Consider the following 17,910-nt stretch of genomic DNA (forward strand, 5'->3'; position numbering starts at 1 on the left):
CTTGCCATTTCAGTACTTTTTCTTATAGACGTATGCCTTTTAGTTTATGTAATGCACCTGCTACCTTTCAAAGATGCATGATGGTTATATTTTCTGACTTTTGTGAAAAGATATGTGAGGTTTTCATGGACGATTTCTCCATTTATGGATCCTCTTTTGATGATTGCTTGAGCAACCTTGATCGAGTTTTGCAGAGATGTGAAGAAACTAATCTTGTTTTGAATTGGGAGAAATGCCACTTTATGGTTAATGAAGGTATTGTCTTGGGGCATAAAATTTCTGAAAGAGGTATTGAAGTTGATAAGGCTAAAGTTGATGCTATTGAAAAGATGCCATGTCCCAAGGACATTAAAGGTATAAGAAGCTTTCTCGGTCACGCTGGTTTTTATAGGAGATTCATTAAGGACTTCTCAAAAATTTCTCGGCCTCTGACTAATCTATTACAAAAAGATATTCCTTTTGTCTTTGATGATGATTGCGTAGAAGCATTTGAAATACTTAAGAAAGCATTGATTTCAGCACCTATTGTTCGGCCACCTGATTGGAATTTACCCTTTGAAATTATGTGTGATGCTAGTGATTATGTTGTAGGTGCTATTCTAGGGCAAAGAGTTGATAAGAAATTGAATGCTATTTAATATGCTAGTAAAACTCTAGACAATGCCCAGAGAAATTATGCTACTACTGAAAACAAATTTTTAGCAGTTGTTTTTGCTTGTGATAAGTTCAGACCTTATATTGTTGATTCTAAAGTAACTATTCACACTGATCATGCTGCTATTAAATACCTTATGTTAAAGAAAGATGCTAAACCTAGACTTATTAGATGGGTTCTCCTGCTACAAGAATTTGATTTGCATATTATTGATAGAAAGGGAGCTGAGAACCCCGTTGCAGACAACTTGTCTAAGCTAGAAAATGTTCTTGATGACCCACTACCTATTGATGATAGCTTTCCAAATGAACAATTAAATGTCGTAAATGCTTCTCAAACTGCTCCATGGTATGCTGATTATGCTAATTATATTGTTGCGAAATTTATACCACCTAGTTTCACATACCATCAAAAGAAAAAGTTCTTCTATGATTTGAGACATTACTTTTGGAATGACCCACATCTTTATAAAGAAGGATTAGATGGTATTATTAGACATTGTGTACCTGAGCATGAATAGGAACAGATCCTACGCAAGTGTCACTCCGAAGCCTATGGAGGGCACCATGCTGGACATAGAACTGCACACAAGGTATTGCAATCCGGTTTTTATTGGCCTACTCTCTTCAAGGATGCATGTAAGTTTGTCTTGTCTTGTAATGAATGTCAAATAATTGTTAATATTAGTAGACGTCAAGAAATGCCTATGAATTATTCACTTGTTATTGAACCATTTGATGTTTGGGGCTTTGATTATATGGGACCTTTTCCTTCCTCTAATGGGTATACACATATTTTAGTTGCTGTTGATTACGTTACTAAGTGGGTAGAGGCTATTCCAACTAGTAGTGCTGATCATAACACCTCTATTAAGATGCTTAAAGAAGTTATTTTCCCGAGGTTTGGAGTCCCTAGATATTTAATGACTGATGGTGGTTCACATTTTATTCATGGTGCCTTTCGTAAAATGCTTGCTAAGTATGACTTTAATCATAGAATTGCATCTCCTTATCACCCACAGTCTAGTGGTCCAGTAGAATTGAGTAACAGAGAGCTCAAATTAATTTTGCAAAAGACTGTTAATAGATCTAGAAAGAATTGGTCCAAGAAACTTGATGATGCATTATGGGACTATGGAACTGCATATAAAAATCCTATGGGTATGTCTCTGTATAAAATGGTTTATGGTAAAGCATGTCACTTACCTCTTGAATTAGAACATAAGGCATATTGGGCTATTAAATAGCTCAACTATGACTTCAAACTTGCCGGTGAGAAGAGGTTATTTGACATTAGCTCACTTGATGAATGGAGAACCCAAGCCTATGAAAATGCCAAATTGTTTAAAGAAAAACTCAAAAGATGGCATGACAAAAGGATACAAAAGCGTGAGTTTAATGTAGGTGATTATGTATTTCTATACAACTCTCGTTTAAGATTTTTTGTGGGCAAACTTCTCTCTAAATGGGAAGGTCCTTACGTTATCAAGGGGGTCTATCATTCCAGTGCCATAAAAATCAACAACTTCGAAGGCACAAATCCGAGGGTAGTGAACGGTCAAAGAATCAAACATTATATCTTAGGTAATCCTATAAATGTTGAAACTAATATTATTGAAACCGTAACCCTGGAGGAATACATAAGGGACACTTTCCGGAACGTTTCAGACTCCGAAAAGGATTAGGTACGTGGTACGGTAAGTAAACTGACTCCAAAACAGTTCTAATGGCAATTTTTCTCTGTTTTGGAATATTTAGAAAATAGGAAAATAAGAAGCAGACCGGAAAGGACACGAGCTTCCACGAGGGTGGAGGGCGCGCCCCCTACCTCGTGGGCACCTCGTGTGCTCTCCGAACTCCGTTTTCTTGCACAATACTTCTTTTGGCCGGTAAAAATTCATTATATAATCTCCCGAAGGTTTTGGCCACCGTATCACGCAAATATCTCTTGTCTTTGTTTCGAGCTGTTTTTCTGATAGATCTAGGTCGTCATGTCGTCTTCAAGTGCCCCCAAGGGCAAGTTCTTCGAGAAGGACATCAACCCCTAGCTCGCGGAGGTGCTGCAACACCCTCAAACCATTGAGATGCGTGAGGGGTTGTTGCACATCCGCGATGTTGAGGGACCAAGGAGGACCGGAAGCATGGAGGCTAGGCTCGAGGCATTGGAGCAACAAGTTTTCAAGTGTCAAGAGATGGTGGAGCGTGGACTCGACTCCAATCACATTATGATCACGGAGTTCACCAACAATCACAAGCTGGACGTCAAGGACATTGGGGAGGCCATTGATACGTCTCCAACGTATTTATAATTTTTGATTGTTCCATGCTATATTATATTCTGTTTTGGACATAATTGGGCTTTATTATACACTTCTATATTATTTTTGGGACTAACCTATTAACCGGAGGCCTAGCCCAGAATTGATGTTTTTTGCCTATTTCAGAGTTTCGCAGAAAAAGAATATCAAACGAAGTCCAAACGGAATGAAATCTTCGGGAACGTGATTTTTGGAACGAACGTGATCCAGAGGACTTGGACCCTACATCAAGAAAGCTACCAAGAAGGCACGAGGTAGGGGGGCGCGCCTACCCCCCAAGCGCACCCTCCACCCTCGTGGCGCCCACGTTGCTCCACCGACGTACTTCTTCCTCCTATATATACCTACGTACCCCCAAACTACCAGATACGGAGCCAAAAACCTAATTCCACCACCGCAACCTTCTGTACCCGTGAGATCCCATCTTGGGGCCTTTTCCGGAGCTCCGTCGAAGGGGGCATCGATCACCGAGGCTTCTACATCAACACCATAGCCTCTCCGATGATGTGAGAGTAGTTTACCTCAGACCTTTGGGTCCATAGTTATTAGCTAGATGGCTTCTTCTCTCTCTTTGAATCTCAATACAAAGTTCTCCATGATTCTCGTGGAGATCTATTCGATGTAATCTTCTTTTGTGGTGTGTTTGTTGAGACCGATGAATTGTGGGTTTATGATCAAGTTTATCTATGAACAATATTTGAATCTTCTCTGAATTCTTTTATGTATGATTGGTTATATATCTTCGCAAGTCTCTTTGAAATATCAGTTTGGTTTGGCCTACTAGATTGATCTTTCTTGCAATGGGAGAAGTGCTTAGCTTTGGGTTCAATCTTGTGGTGTCCTTTCCCAGTGACAGTAGGGGCAGCAAGGCACGTATTGTATTGTTGCCATCGAGGATAACAAGATGGGGTTTATATCATATTACATGAGTTCATCCCTCTACATCATGTCATCTTACTTAAAGTGTTACTCTGTTCTTTTGAACTTAATACTCTAGATGCATGCTGGATAGCGGTCGATGTGTGGAGTAGTAGTAGTAGATGGAGGCATGAGTTGATCTACTTGTCTCGGACGTGATGCCTATATACATGATCATACCTAGATATTCTCATAACTATGCTCAATTCTGTCAATTGCTCAACAGTAATTTGTTTACCCACCGGAATACTTATGCTCTCGAGAGAAGCCACTAGTGAAACCTATGGCCCCCGGGTCTATTTTCCATCATATTAATCTGCTGTTAACAAGCTATTTCTGGTGCCGTTTTTATTTCGCTTTATTTACTTTTCATCTTTATCATAAAAATACCAAAAATATTATCTTATCATATCTATCAGATCTCACTTTCGTAAGTGACCGTGAAGGGATTGACAACCCCTTTATTGCGTTGGTTGCGAGGATTTTATTTGTTTGTGTAGGTGCGAGGGACTCGTGCGTGGCCTCCTACTGGATTGATACCTTGGTTCTCAAAAACTGAGGGAAATACTTACGCTACTTTGCTGCATCACCCTTTCCTCTTCAAGGGAAAACCAACGCAGTGCTCAAGAGGTAGCAAGAAGGATTTCTGGCACCGTTGCCGGGGAGATTTGCGCCAAGTCAAGTCAAGATTTGACTCCCGACAACGAGCCATTTCTGGCGCCGTTGCCGGGGAGTCTACACAAAAGTCAACATACCAAGTACCCATCACAAACCCTTATCTCCCACATTACATTATTTGCCATTTGCCTCTCATTTTCCTCTCCCCCACTTCACCCTTGCCGTTTTATTCGCCCTCCTTTTCATTCGCCCTTTCTTTCGCTTGTTTCGTCGCTATGGCTAGTCCTTTATCCGCTCCTTTGTCTCCTGAGTTTGAGGTTCTTCACTTCAAACAAAGACAAGGAGAAAACTTAGAAGATGCTTGGTTTAGGATGATGGAATCTTATCATAATTGCACCCTAGAGGTGAATTTTAGAATTTTGCTTCGCAATTTTTATGTTGGACTAAATATGTCTCATAGACAACTCTTGGACTGCGTTGCCAAAGGAAATTTTATCGAAATCGATCCTAGTGTTGCGCATGAAATTATAGAGGGGATAGTGGGAACACTACCTCAACAAAAGGGGCCTCATCATACCCAGGAAGAAACCCAAGTTTTTGAGAAAATTTGCGAAGTAACGAAAATATTACAAAAATCTCTTGAACCTCTTAAGATTATTAGCGGGAATCTTCACTGCATGAATATGTTGATCAGTCTTTGTAATAAGCGGTTGGACTCTTTAGATCTAAAAATTTCCGAATATGAAGGAAAACGTAAAGAACCTCCCAGATTCGAGCATGACTCCGCTAAAAAATTAAAAGATGGCAATACCTAGATATATCTTTGCTTTTATGCGTAGCTAGGGACGTTAAACGATAGCTCTTGTTGGGAGGCAACCCAATTTTAATTTTATTCCTTGATTTTTGATCCTGTTTAGTAATAAATAATTTATCTAGCCTCTGTTTTGGTTGTGTTTTTTGTGTTTAATTAGTGTTTGTGCCAAGTAGAACCGTTGGGAAGACTTGGGGAAAGTCTTTTTGATCTTGCTGTAAAAAACAGAAACTTTAGCGCTCACGAGAATTGCTGCCATTTTTATTTGGAAAGTGTTATTTAGTTAATTATTTTTGCATCTGATTAATAGATAAATTCCTCGCGTTCGGAAATTTAGTTTAGAATTTTTGGGGTTCCAGAAGTTTGCGTTAGCTACAGATTACTACAGACTGTTCTGTTTTTGACAGATTCTGTTTTTCGTGTGTTGTTTGCTTATTTTGATGAATCTATGGCTAGTAAAATAGTTTATAAACCATAGAGAAGTTGGAATACAGTAGGTTTAACACCAATATAAATAAATAATGAGTTCATTACAGTACCATGAAGTGGTGTTTTGTTTTCTTTCGCTGACGGAGCTCACGAGATTTTCTATTTTGAGTTTTGTGTTGTGAAGTTTTCAAGTTTTGGGTTAAGTTTTGATGGATTATTGAACAAGGAGTGGCAAGAGACTAATCTTTGGTATGCCCATGGCACCCCAAGGTAAAATTCAAGGACACTCAAAAGCCTAAGCGGGGCATCCCCTCTTTCGTCTTCGTCTATCGGTAACTTTACTTGGAGCTATATTTTTATTCACCACATGATATGTGTTTTACTTGGAGCGTCTTGTATGATTTTAGTCTTTGCTTTTTATTTTACCACAATCATCCTTGCTGTACACACCTTTTGAGAGAGACACACATAATTCAGAAATTGTTAGAATACTCTATGTGCTTCACTTATATCTTTTGAGTTATATAGTTTTTGCTCCAGTGCTTTACTTGTTGGAAATATGCCCTAGAGGCAATAATAAATTAGTTATTATTATATTTCCTTGTTCATGATAATCGTTTATTATCCATGCTAGAATTGTATTGATAGGAAACTCAGATACATGTGTGGATACATAGACAACACCATGTCCCTAGTAAGCCTCTAGTTGACTAGCTCGTTGATCAATAGATGGTTACGGTTTCCTGACCATGGACATTGGATGTCATTGATAACGGGATCACATCATTAGGAGAATGATGTGATGGACAAAGACCCAATCCTAAGCCTAGCACAAGATCATGTAGTTCGTATGCTAAAGCTTTTCTAATGTCAAGTATCATTTCCTTAGACCATGAGATTGTGCAACTCCCGGATACCGTAGGAGTGCTTTGGGTGTGCCAAACGTCACAACGTAACTGGGTGGCTATAAAGGTACACTACAGGTATCTCCGAAAGTGTCTCTTGGGTTGGCACGAATCGAGACTGGGATTTGTCATTCCGTGTAAACGGAGAGGTATCTCTGGGCCCACTCGGTAGGACATCATCATAATGTGCACAATGTGATCAAGGAGTTGATCACGGGATGATGTGTTACGGAACGAGTAAAGAGACTTGCCGGTAACGAGATTGAACAAGGTATCGGGATACCGATGATCGAATCTTGGGCAAGTGTCGTACCGATAGACAAAGAGAATTGTATACGGGATTGATTAAGTCCTTGACATCGTGGTTCATCCGATGAGATCATCGTGGAACATGTGGGAGCCAACATGGGTATCCAGATCCCGCTGTTGGTTATTGACCGGAGAGTCTTCTCGGTCATGTCTGCATGTCTCCCGAACCCGTAGGGTCTACACACTTAAGGTTCGGTGACGCTAGGGTTATAGAGATATTAGTATGCGTTAACCCGAAAGTTGTTCGGAGTCCCGGATGAGATCCCGGACGTCACGAGGAGTTCCGAAATGGTCCGGAGGTAAAGAATTATATATAGGAAGTGCTATTTCGGCCATCGGGACAAGTTTCGGGGTCACTGATATTGTACCGGGACCACCGGAAGGGTCCCGGGGGTCCACCGGGTGGGGCCACCTGCCCCGGGGGGCCACATGGGCTGTAGGGGTGCGCCTTGGCCTATATGGGCCAAGGGCACCAGCCCCAAGAGGCCCATGCGCCAAGAGAAGAGGGAAAGGAAGAGTCCTAAAGGGGGAAGGCACCTCCGAGGTGCCTTGGGGAGGAGGGACTCCTCCCCTGGCCGCACCCTTCCTTGGAGGAAGGGCCAAGGCTGCGCCTCCCCCCTCTCCCTTGGCCCTATATATAGTGGGGGGGGGGGGAAGGGAGGGCAGCCCAACCTAAGCCCTGGCGCCTCCCTCTCCCTCCCATGACACATCTCCCTCCTCCTGCAGCGCTTGGCGAAGCCCTGTTGGAATCCCGCTACTTCCACCACCACGCCGTCGTGCTGCTGGATCTCCATCAACCTCTCCTCCCCCCTTGCTGGATCAAGAAGGAGGAGACTTCGCTGCTCCGTACGTGTGTTGAACGCGGAGGTGCCGTCCGTTCGGCGCTAGGATCATCGGTGATTTGGATCACGACGAGTACGACTCCATCAACCCCGTTCTCTTGAACGCTTCCGCGCGCGATCTACAAGGGTATGTAGATCCACTCCTCCCTCGTTGCTAGATGACTCCATAGATAGATCTTGGTGACACGTAGGAAAATTTTGAATTTATGCTACGTTCCCCAACAGTGGCATCATGAGCTAGGTCTATGCGTAGTTTCTATGCACGAGTAAAACACAAAGTAGTTGTGGGCGTTGATTTTGTTCAATATGCTTACCGTTACTAGTCCAATCTTGATTTGGCAGCATTGTGGGATGAAGCGGCCCGGACCGACCTTACACGTACTCTTACGTGAGACTGGTTCCACCGACTGACATGCACTAGTTGCATAAGGTGGCTAGCGGGTGTCTGTCTCTCCCACTTTAGTCGGATCGGATTCGATGAAAAGGGTCCTTATGAAGGGTAAATAGCAATTGGCATATCACGTTGTGGTTTTTGCGTAGGTAAGAAACATTCTTGCTAGAAACCCATAGCAGCCACGTAAAAAATGCAAACAACAATTAGAGGACGTCTAACTTGTTTTTGCAGGGTATGCTATGTGATGTGATATGGCCAAAAGGATGTGATGAATGATATATGTGATGTATGAGATTGATCATGTTCTTGTAATAGGAATCACGACTTGCATGTCGATGAGTATGACAACCGGCAGGAGCCATAGGAGTTGTCTTAATTTATTTATGACCTGCGTGTCAACATAAACGTCATGTAATTACTTTACTTTATTGCTAACTGTTAGCTATAGTAGTAGAAGTAATAGTTGACGAGACAACTTCATGAAGACACGATGATAGAGATCATGATGATGGAGATCATGGTGTCATGCCGGTGACAAGATGATCATGGAGCCCCAAGATGGAGATCAAAGGAGCTATATGATATTGGCCATATCATGTCACTATTATTTGATTGCATGTGATCTTTATCATGTTTATACATCTTGTTTACTTAGAACGACGGTAGTAAATAAGATGATCCCTCACTAAAAATTTCAAGAAGGTGTTCCCCCTAACTGTGCACCGTTGCGAAAGTTCGTCGTTTCAAAGCACCACGTGATGATCGGGTGTGATAGATTCTTACGTTCACATACAACGGGTGTAAGCCAGATTTACACACGCGAAACACTTAGGTTGACTTGACGAGCCTAGCATGTACAGACATGGCCTCGGGACACAAGAGACCGAAAGGTCGAGCATGAGTCGTATGGTAGATACGATCAACATGAAGATGTTCACCGATGATGACTAGTCCGTCTCACGTGATGATCGGACACGGCCTAGTTGACTCGGATCATGTAATCACTTAGATGACTAGAGGGATGTCTATCTGAGTGGGAGTTCATAAGATGAACTTAATTATCCTGAACATAGTCAAAAGGTCTTCGCAAATTATGTCGTAGCTCGCGCTTCAGTTCTACTGTTTAGATATGTTCCTAGAGAAAATTCAGTTGAAAGTTGATAGTAGCAATTATGCGGACTAGGTCCGTAAACTGAGGATTGTCCTCATTGCTTCATAGAAGGCTTATGTCCTTAATGCACCGCTCAGTGTGCTGAACCTCGAACGTCGTCTGTGGATGTTGCGAACATCTGACATACACATTTTGATAACTACGTGATAGTTCAGTTAAACGGTTTAGAATTGAGGCACCGAAGACGTTTTGAAACGTCGCGAAACATATGAGATGTTTGGAGGGCTGAAATTGGGATTTCAGGCTCGTGCCCACGTCAAGAGGTATAAGACCTCCGACGATTTTCTTAGCCTGCAAACTAAGGGAGAAAAGCTCAATTGTTGAACTTGTGCTCAGATTGTCTGAGTACAACAATCATTTGAATCGAGTGGGAGTTGATCTTCCAGATGAGATAGTGATGTTTCTCCGAAGTCATTACCACCAAGCTGCTAGAGCTTCGTGATGAACTATGATATATCAGGGACATATATGATGATCCTTGAGATATTCGCGATGTTTGACACCGCGAAAGTAGAAATCAAGAAGGAGCATCAATTGTTGATGGTTGGTGAAACCACTAGTTTCAAGAAGGGCAAGGGAACAAAGGGATACTTGATGAAACGGCAATTCAGCTGCTGCTCTAGTGAAGAAACCCAAGGTTGAACCCAAACCCGAGACTGAGTGCTTCTGTAATAAGGGGAACAGCCACTGGAGCAGAATTACCCTAGATACTTGGTAGATGAGAAGGCTGGCAAGGTCCATAGAAGTATATTGGATATACATTGTGTTGATGTGTACTTTACTAGTACTCCTAGTAGCACCAGGGTATTAGATACCGGTTCGGTTGCTAAGTGTTAGTAACTCGAAACAAAAGGCTACGGAATAAACGGAGACTAGCTAAAGGTGAGCTGACGATATGTGTTGGAAGTGTTTCCAGGGTTGATATGATCAAGCATCGCACGCTCCCTCTACCATCGAGATTGGTATTAAAACCAAAATAATTGTTATTTGGTGTTTGCGTTGAGCATAGACATGATTGGATTATGTCTATCGCAATACGGTTATTCATTTAAGGAGAATAATGGTTACTCTGTTTATTTGAATAATACCTTCAATGGTCTTACACCTGAAATAAATGGTTCATTGAATCTCGATCGTAGTGATACACATGTTCATGCCAAAAGATAGTAATGATAGTACCACCTACTTGTGGCACTGCCACTTAAGTCATATCGGTATAAAACGCATGAAGAAGCTCCATGTTGATGGATCTTTGGGCTCACTCGTTTTTGAAAGGTTTGAGACATGCGAACCATGTCTATTGGTGTATATGCATGAAGAAACTCCATGCAAATGGACCGTTTGGACTCACTTGATTTTGAATCACTTGAGACATGCAAATCATACCACATGGGCAAGATGACTGAAAGCCTCGTTTTTCAGTAAAATGGAACTAGAAAGCAACTTGTTGGAAGTAATACATTTTGATGTGTGCAGTCCAATGAGTGCTGAGGCATGTAGTGGACATCGTTATGTTCTTACTTCACAGATGGTTTGAGTAGATGTTGAGTACATTTACTTGATGAATCACGAGTCTGAATTATTGAAAGGTTCAAGTAATTTCAGGGTGAAGTTGAAAGATCGTCGTGACAAGAGGATAAAAGATCTATGATATGATCATAGAGATGAATATCTGAATTACGAGTTTGGCACAGAATTAAGACATTGTGGAAATTGTTTCACAACTAATACAGCCTGGAACACCGTAGTGTGATGTCCGAACATCATAACTGCACCCTATTGGATATGATGCATACCATGATGTCTCTTATCGAATTACCACGATAGTTTATGGGTTAGGCATTAAAGACAACCACATTCACTTTAAATAGGGCACCACGTAATTCCGATGAGATGACACCGTATGAACTATGGTTTAGGGAAACCTAAGCTGTCATTTCTTAAAAGTTTGGGGCTGGGACGCTTATGTGAAAAAGTTTCAGGCTGATAAGCTCGAACCCAAAGCGGATAAATGCATCTTCATAGGACACCCAAAACAGTTGGGTATACCTCCTGTCTCAGATTCGAAAGCAATGAGGGATTGTTTCTAGAATCGGGTCCTTTCTCGAGGAAAAGTTTCTCTCGAAAGAATTGAGTGGGAGGATGGTGGAGACTTGATGAGGTTATTGAACCGTCTCTTCAACTAGTGTGTGGCAGAGCACAGGGAGTTGTTCCTGTGGCACCTACACCATTTGAAGTGGAAGCTTATGATAGTGATCATGAAACTTCAGATCAAGTCACTACCAAACCTCGTGGGATGACAAGGATGCATACTACTTCAGAGTGGTACGTAATCCTGTCTTGGAAGTCATGTTGCTAGACAACAATGAACCTACGAGCTATGGAGAAGCGATGGTGGGCCCGGATTCCGATAAATGGCTCGAGGCCATAAAATCCGAGAGAGGATCCATGTATGAAAACAAAGTGTAGACTTTGGCAGAACGGCTCGATGGTCGTAATGCTATTGAGTACAGATGGATTTTAAAAGGAAGACGGACAATGATGGTAAATGTCACCATTAAGAAAGCTCGACTTGTCGTTAAGATGTTTTCCGACAAGTTCAAGGAGTTGACTATGATGAGACTTTCTCACTTGTAGCGATGCTAAGAGTCTGTTGGAATTATATTAGCGACTACTGCATTATTTATGAAATCTTGCAGATAGGATGTCAAAACATTGTTTCCTCGACGTTTTTTGAGGAAAGGTTGTATGTGATACAAACCGGAAGGTTTTGTCAATCCTGAAGATGCTAATAAGTATGCAAAGCTCTAGCAATCCTTCTAGGGACTGGAGTAAGCATCTCGGAGTTGGAATGTATGCTTTGATGATGATCAAAGATTTTGGATGTATATAAAGTTTATGAGAAACTTGTATTTCCAAAGAAGTGAGTGGGAGCACTATAGAATTTCTGATAAATATATGTTGACATATTGTTGATCAGAAATGACGTAGAATTTCTGGAAAGCATATAGGGTTATTTGGAAAGTATTTTTCAATGGAAAGCCTGGATTAAGCTACTTGAACATTGAGCATCAAGATCTATAAGGATAGATCAAAATTCTTAATGGTACTTTCAAATGAGCACATACCTTGACATGATCTTGAAGGTGTTCAAGATGGACCAGTCAAAGAAGGAGTTCTTGCCTGAGTTGTAAGGTATGAAGTTAAGACTTAAAGCTCGACCACGGCAGAAGAAAGAGGAAGGACGAAGGTCGTCCCCTATGCTTTTATCATAGGCTCTCTACAGTATGCTATGCTGTGTACCGCACCTGAAGTGTGCCTTGCCATGAGTTAGTTAAGGGGTACAAGAGTGATCCAAGAATGGATCACAGGACAGCGATCAAAGTTATCCTTAGTAACTAGTGGACTAAGGAATTTTCTCGATTATGGAGGTGGTAAAAGAGTTCGTCGTAAAGGGTTATGCCGATGCAAACTTTGACACTAATCCAGATTATTCTGAGTAGTAGACTCGATTCGTATAGTAGAACAGTTATTTGGAATAGCTCCAAATATAGCGTAGTAGCTGCATCTACAAGATGACATAGAGATTTGCGAAGTACATACGGATCTGAAAGATTCAGACCCGTTGACTATAACATCTCTCACAAGCATAACATGTTCAAACCCAGAACTCATCGAGTGTTAATCACATGGTAATGTGAACTAGATTATTGACTCTAGTAAACTCTTTGGGTGTTAGTCACATGGGGATGTGACCTTGAGTGTTAATCACATATCGATGTGAACTGGATTATTGACTCTAGTGCAAGTGGGAGACTGTTGGAAATATGCCCTAGAGGCAATAATAAATTAGTTATTATTATATTTCCTTGTTCATGATAATCGTTTATTATCCATGCTAGAATTGTATTGATAGGAAACTCAGATACATGTGTGGATACATAGACAACACCATGTCCCTAGTAAGCCTCTAGTTGACTAGCTCGTTGATCAATAGATGGTTACGGTTTCCTGACCCTGGACATTGGATGTCATTGATAACGGGATCACATCATTAGGGGAATGATGTGATGGACAAAGACCCAATCCTAAGCCTAGCACAAGATCATGTAGTTCGTATGCTAAAGCTTTTCTAATGTCAAGTATCATTTCCTTAGACCATGAGATTGTGCAACTCCCGGATACCGTAGGAGTGCTTTGGGTGTGCCAAACGTCACAACGTAACTGGGTGGCTATAAAGGTACACTACAGGTATCTCCGAAAGTGTCTGTTGGGTTGGCACGAATCGAGACTGGGATTTGTCACTCCGTGTAAACGGAGAGGTATCTCTGGGCCCACTCGGTAGGACATCATCATAATGTGCACAATGTGATCAAGGAGTTGATCACGGGATGATGTGTTACGGAACGAGTAAAGAGACTTGCCGGTAACGAGATTGAACAAGGTATCGGGATACCGACGATCGAATCTCGGGCAAGTGTCGTACCGATAGACAAAGGGAATTGTATACGGGATTGATTAAGTCCTTGACATCGTGGTTCATCCGATGAGATCATCGTGGAACATGTGGGAGCCAACATGGGTATCCAAATCCCGCTGTTGGTTATTGACCGGAGAGTCTTCTCGGTCATGTCTGCATGTCTCCCGAACCCGTAGGGTCTACACACTTAAGGTTCGGTGACGCTAGGGTTATAGAGATATTAGTATGCGGTAACCCAAAAGTTGTTCGGAGTCCCGGATGAGATCCGGGACGTCACGAGGAGTTCCGGAATGGTCCGGAGGTAAAGAATTATATATAGGAAGTGCCATTTCGGCCATCGGGACAAGTTTCGGGGTCACCGGTATTGTACCGGGACCACCGGAAGGGTCCCGGGGGTCCACCGGGTGGGGCCACCTGCCCCGGGGGGCCACATGGGCTGTAGGGGGTGCGCCTTGGCCTATATGGGCCAAGGGCACCAGCCCCAAGAGGCCCATGCGCCAAGAGAAGAGGGAAAGGAAGAGTCCTAAAGGGGGAAGGCACCTCCGAGGTGCCTTGGGGAGGAGGGACTCCTCCCCTGGCCGCACCCTTCCTTGGAGGAAGGGCCAAGGCTGCGCCTCCCCCCTCTCCCTTGGCCCTATATATAGTGGGGGGGGGAGGGAGGGCAGCCCAACCTAAGCCCTGGCGCCTCCCTCTCCCTCCCATGACACATCTCCCTCCTCCCGAAGTGCTTGGCGAAGCCCTGTTGGAATCCCGCTACTTCCACCACCACGCCGTCGTGCTGCTGGATCTCCATCAACCTCTCCTCCCCCCTTGCTAGATCAAGAAGGAGGAGACGTCGCTGCTCCGTACGTGTGTTGAACGCGGAGGTGCCGTCCGTTCGGCGCTAGGATCATCGGTGATTTGGATCACGACGAGTACGACTCCATCAACCCCGTTCTCTTGAACGCTTCCGCGCGCGATCTACAAGGGTATGTAGATCCACTCCTCCCTCGTTGCTAGATGACTCCATAGATAGATCTTGGTGACATGTAGGAAAATTTTGAATTTATGCTACGTTCCCCAACAATGGCATCATGAGCTAGGTCTATGCGTAGTTTCTATGCACGAGTAGAACACAAAGTAGTTGTGGGCGTTGATTTTGTTCAATATGCTTACCGTTACTAGTCCAATCTTGATTCGGCGGCATTGTGGTATGAAGCGGCCCGGACCGACCTTACACGTACTCTTACGTGAGACTGGTTCCACCGACTGACATGCACTAGTTGCATAAGGTGGCTAGCGGGTGTCTGTCTCTCCCACTTTAGTCGGATCGGATTCGATGAAAAGGGTCCTTATGAAGGGTAAATAGCAATTGGCATATCACGTTGTGGTTTTTGCGTAGGTAAGAAACGTTCTTGCTAGAAACCCATAGCAGCCACGTAAAACATGCAAACAACAATTAGAGGACGTCTAACTTGTTTTTGCAGGGTATGCTATGTGATGTGATATGGCCAAAAGGATGTGATGAATGATATATGTGATGTATGAGATTGATCATGTTCTTGTAATAGGAATCACGACTTGCATGTCGACGAGTATGACAACCGACAGGAGCCATAGGAGTTGTCTTAATTTATTTATGACCTGCGTGTCAACATAAACGTCATGTAATTACTTTACTTTATTGCTAACCGTTAGCTATAGTAGTAGAAGTAATAGTTGACGAGACAACTTCATGAAGACACGATGATAGAGATAATGATGATGGAGATCATGGTGTCATGCCGGTGACAAGATGATCATGGAGCCCCAAGATGGAGATCAAAGGAGCTATATGATATTGGCCATATCATGTCACTATTATTTGATTGCATGTGATGTTTACCATGTTTATACATCTTGTTTACTTAGAACGACGGTAGTAAATAAGATGATCCCTCACTAAAAATTTCAAGAAGGTGTTCCCCCTAACTGTGCACCGTTGCGAAAGTTCGTCGTTTCAAAGCACCACGTGATGATCGGGTGTGATAGATTCTTACGTTCACATACAACGGGTGTAAGCCAGATTTACACACGCGAAACACTTAGGTTGACTTGACGAGCCTAGCATGTACAGACATGGCCTCGGGACACAAGAGACCGAAAGGTCGAGCATGAGTCGTATGGTAGATACGATCAACATGAAGATGTTCACCGATGATGACTAGTCCGTCTCACGTGATGATCGGACACGGCCTAGTTGACTCGGATCATGTAATCACTTAGATGACTAGAGGGATGTCTATCTGAGTGGGAGTTCATAAGATGAACTTAATTATCCTGAACATAGTCAAAAGGTCTTCGCAAATTATGTCGTAGCTCGCGCTTCAGTTCTACTGTTTAGATATGTTCCTAGAGAAAATTCAGTTGAAAGTTGATAGTAGCAATTATGCGGACTAGGTCCGTAAACTGAGGATTGTCCTCATTGCTTCATAGAAGGCTTATGTCCTTAATGCACCGCTCAGTGTGCTGAACCTCGAACGTCGTCTGTGGATGTTGCGAACATCTGACATACACATTTTGATAACTACGTGATAGTTCAGTTAAACGGTTTAGAATTGAGGCACCGAAGACGTTTTGAAACGTCGCGAAACATATGAGATGTTTGGAGGGCTGAAATTGGGATTTCAGGCTCGTGCCCACGTCAAGAGGTATAAGACCTCCGACGATTTTCTTAGCCTGCAAACTAAGGGAGAAAAGCTCAATTGTTGAACTTGTGCTCAGATTGTCTGAGTACAACAATCATTTGAATCGAGTGGGAGTTGATCTTCCAGATGAGATAGTGATGTTTCTCCGAAGTCATTACCACCAAGCTGCTAGAGCTTCGTGATGAACTATGATATATCAGGGACATATATGATGATCCTTGAGATATTCGCGATGTTTGACACCGCGAAAGTAGAAATCAAGAAGGAGCATCAATTGTTGATGGTTGGTGAAACCACTAGTTTCAAGAAGGGCAAGGGAACAAAGGGATACTTGATGAAACGGCAATTCAGCTGCTGCTCTAGTGAAGAAACCCAAGGTTGAACCCAAACCCGAGACTGAGTGCTTCTGTAATAAGGGGAACAGCCACTGGAGCAGAATTACCCTAGATACTTGGTAGATGAGAAGGCTGGCAAGGTCCATAGAAGTATATTGGATATACATTGTGTTGATGTGTACTTTACTAGTACTCCTAGTAGCACCAGGGTATTAGATACCAGTTCGGTTGCTAAGTGTTAGTAACTCGAAACAAAAGGCTACGGAATAAACGGAGACTAGCTAAAGGTGAGCTGACGATATGTGTTGGAAGTGTTTCCAGGGTTGATATGATCAAGCATCGCACGCTCCCTCTACCATCGAGATTGGTATTAAAACCAAAATAATTGTTATTTGGTGTTTGCGTTGAGCATAGACATGATTGGATTATGTCTATCGCAATACGGTTATTCATTTAAGGAGAATAATGGTTACTCTGTTTATTTGAATAATACCTTCAATGGTCTTACACCTGAAATAAATGGTTCATTGAATCTCGATCGTAGTGATACACATGTTCATGCCAAAAGATAGTAATGATAGTACCACCTACTTGTGGCACTGCCACTTAAGTCATATCGGTATAAAACGCATGAAGAAGCTCCATGTTGATGGATCTTTGGGCTCACTCGTTTTTGAAAGGTTTGAGACATGCGAACCATGTCTATTGGTGTATATGCATGAAGAAACTCCATGCAAATGGACCGTTTGGACTCACTTGATTTTGAATCACTTGAGACATGCAAATCATACCACATGGGCAAGATGACTGAAAGCCTCGTTTTTCAGTAAAATGGAACTAGAAAGCAACTTGTTGGAAGTAATACATTTTGATGTGTGCAGTCCAATGAGTGCTGAGGCATGTAGTGGACATCGTTATGTTCTTACTTCACAGATGGTTTGAGTAGATGTTGAGTACATTTACTTGATGAATCACGAGTCTGAATTATTGAAAGGTTCAAGTAATTTCAGGGTGAAGTTGAAAGATCGTCGTGACAAGAGGATAAAAGATCTATGATATG

Source organism: Triticum urartu, chromosome 1A (genome assembly GCF_056163025.1).
Source record: "Triticum urartu cultivar PI428250 chromosome 1A, HENAU_Tu73, whole genome shotgun sequence".
NCBI lineage: Eukaryota > Viridiplantae > Streptophyta > Magnoliopsida > Poales > Poaceae > Triticum > Triticum urartu.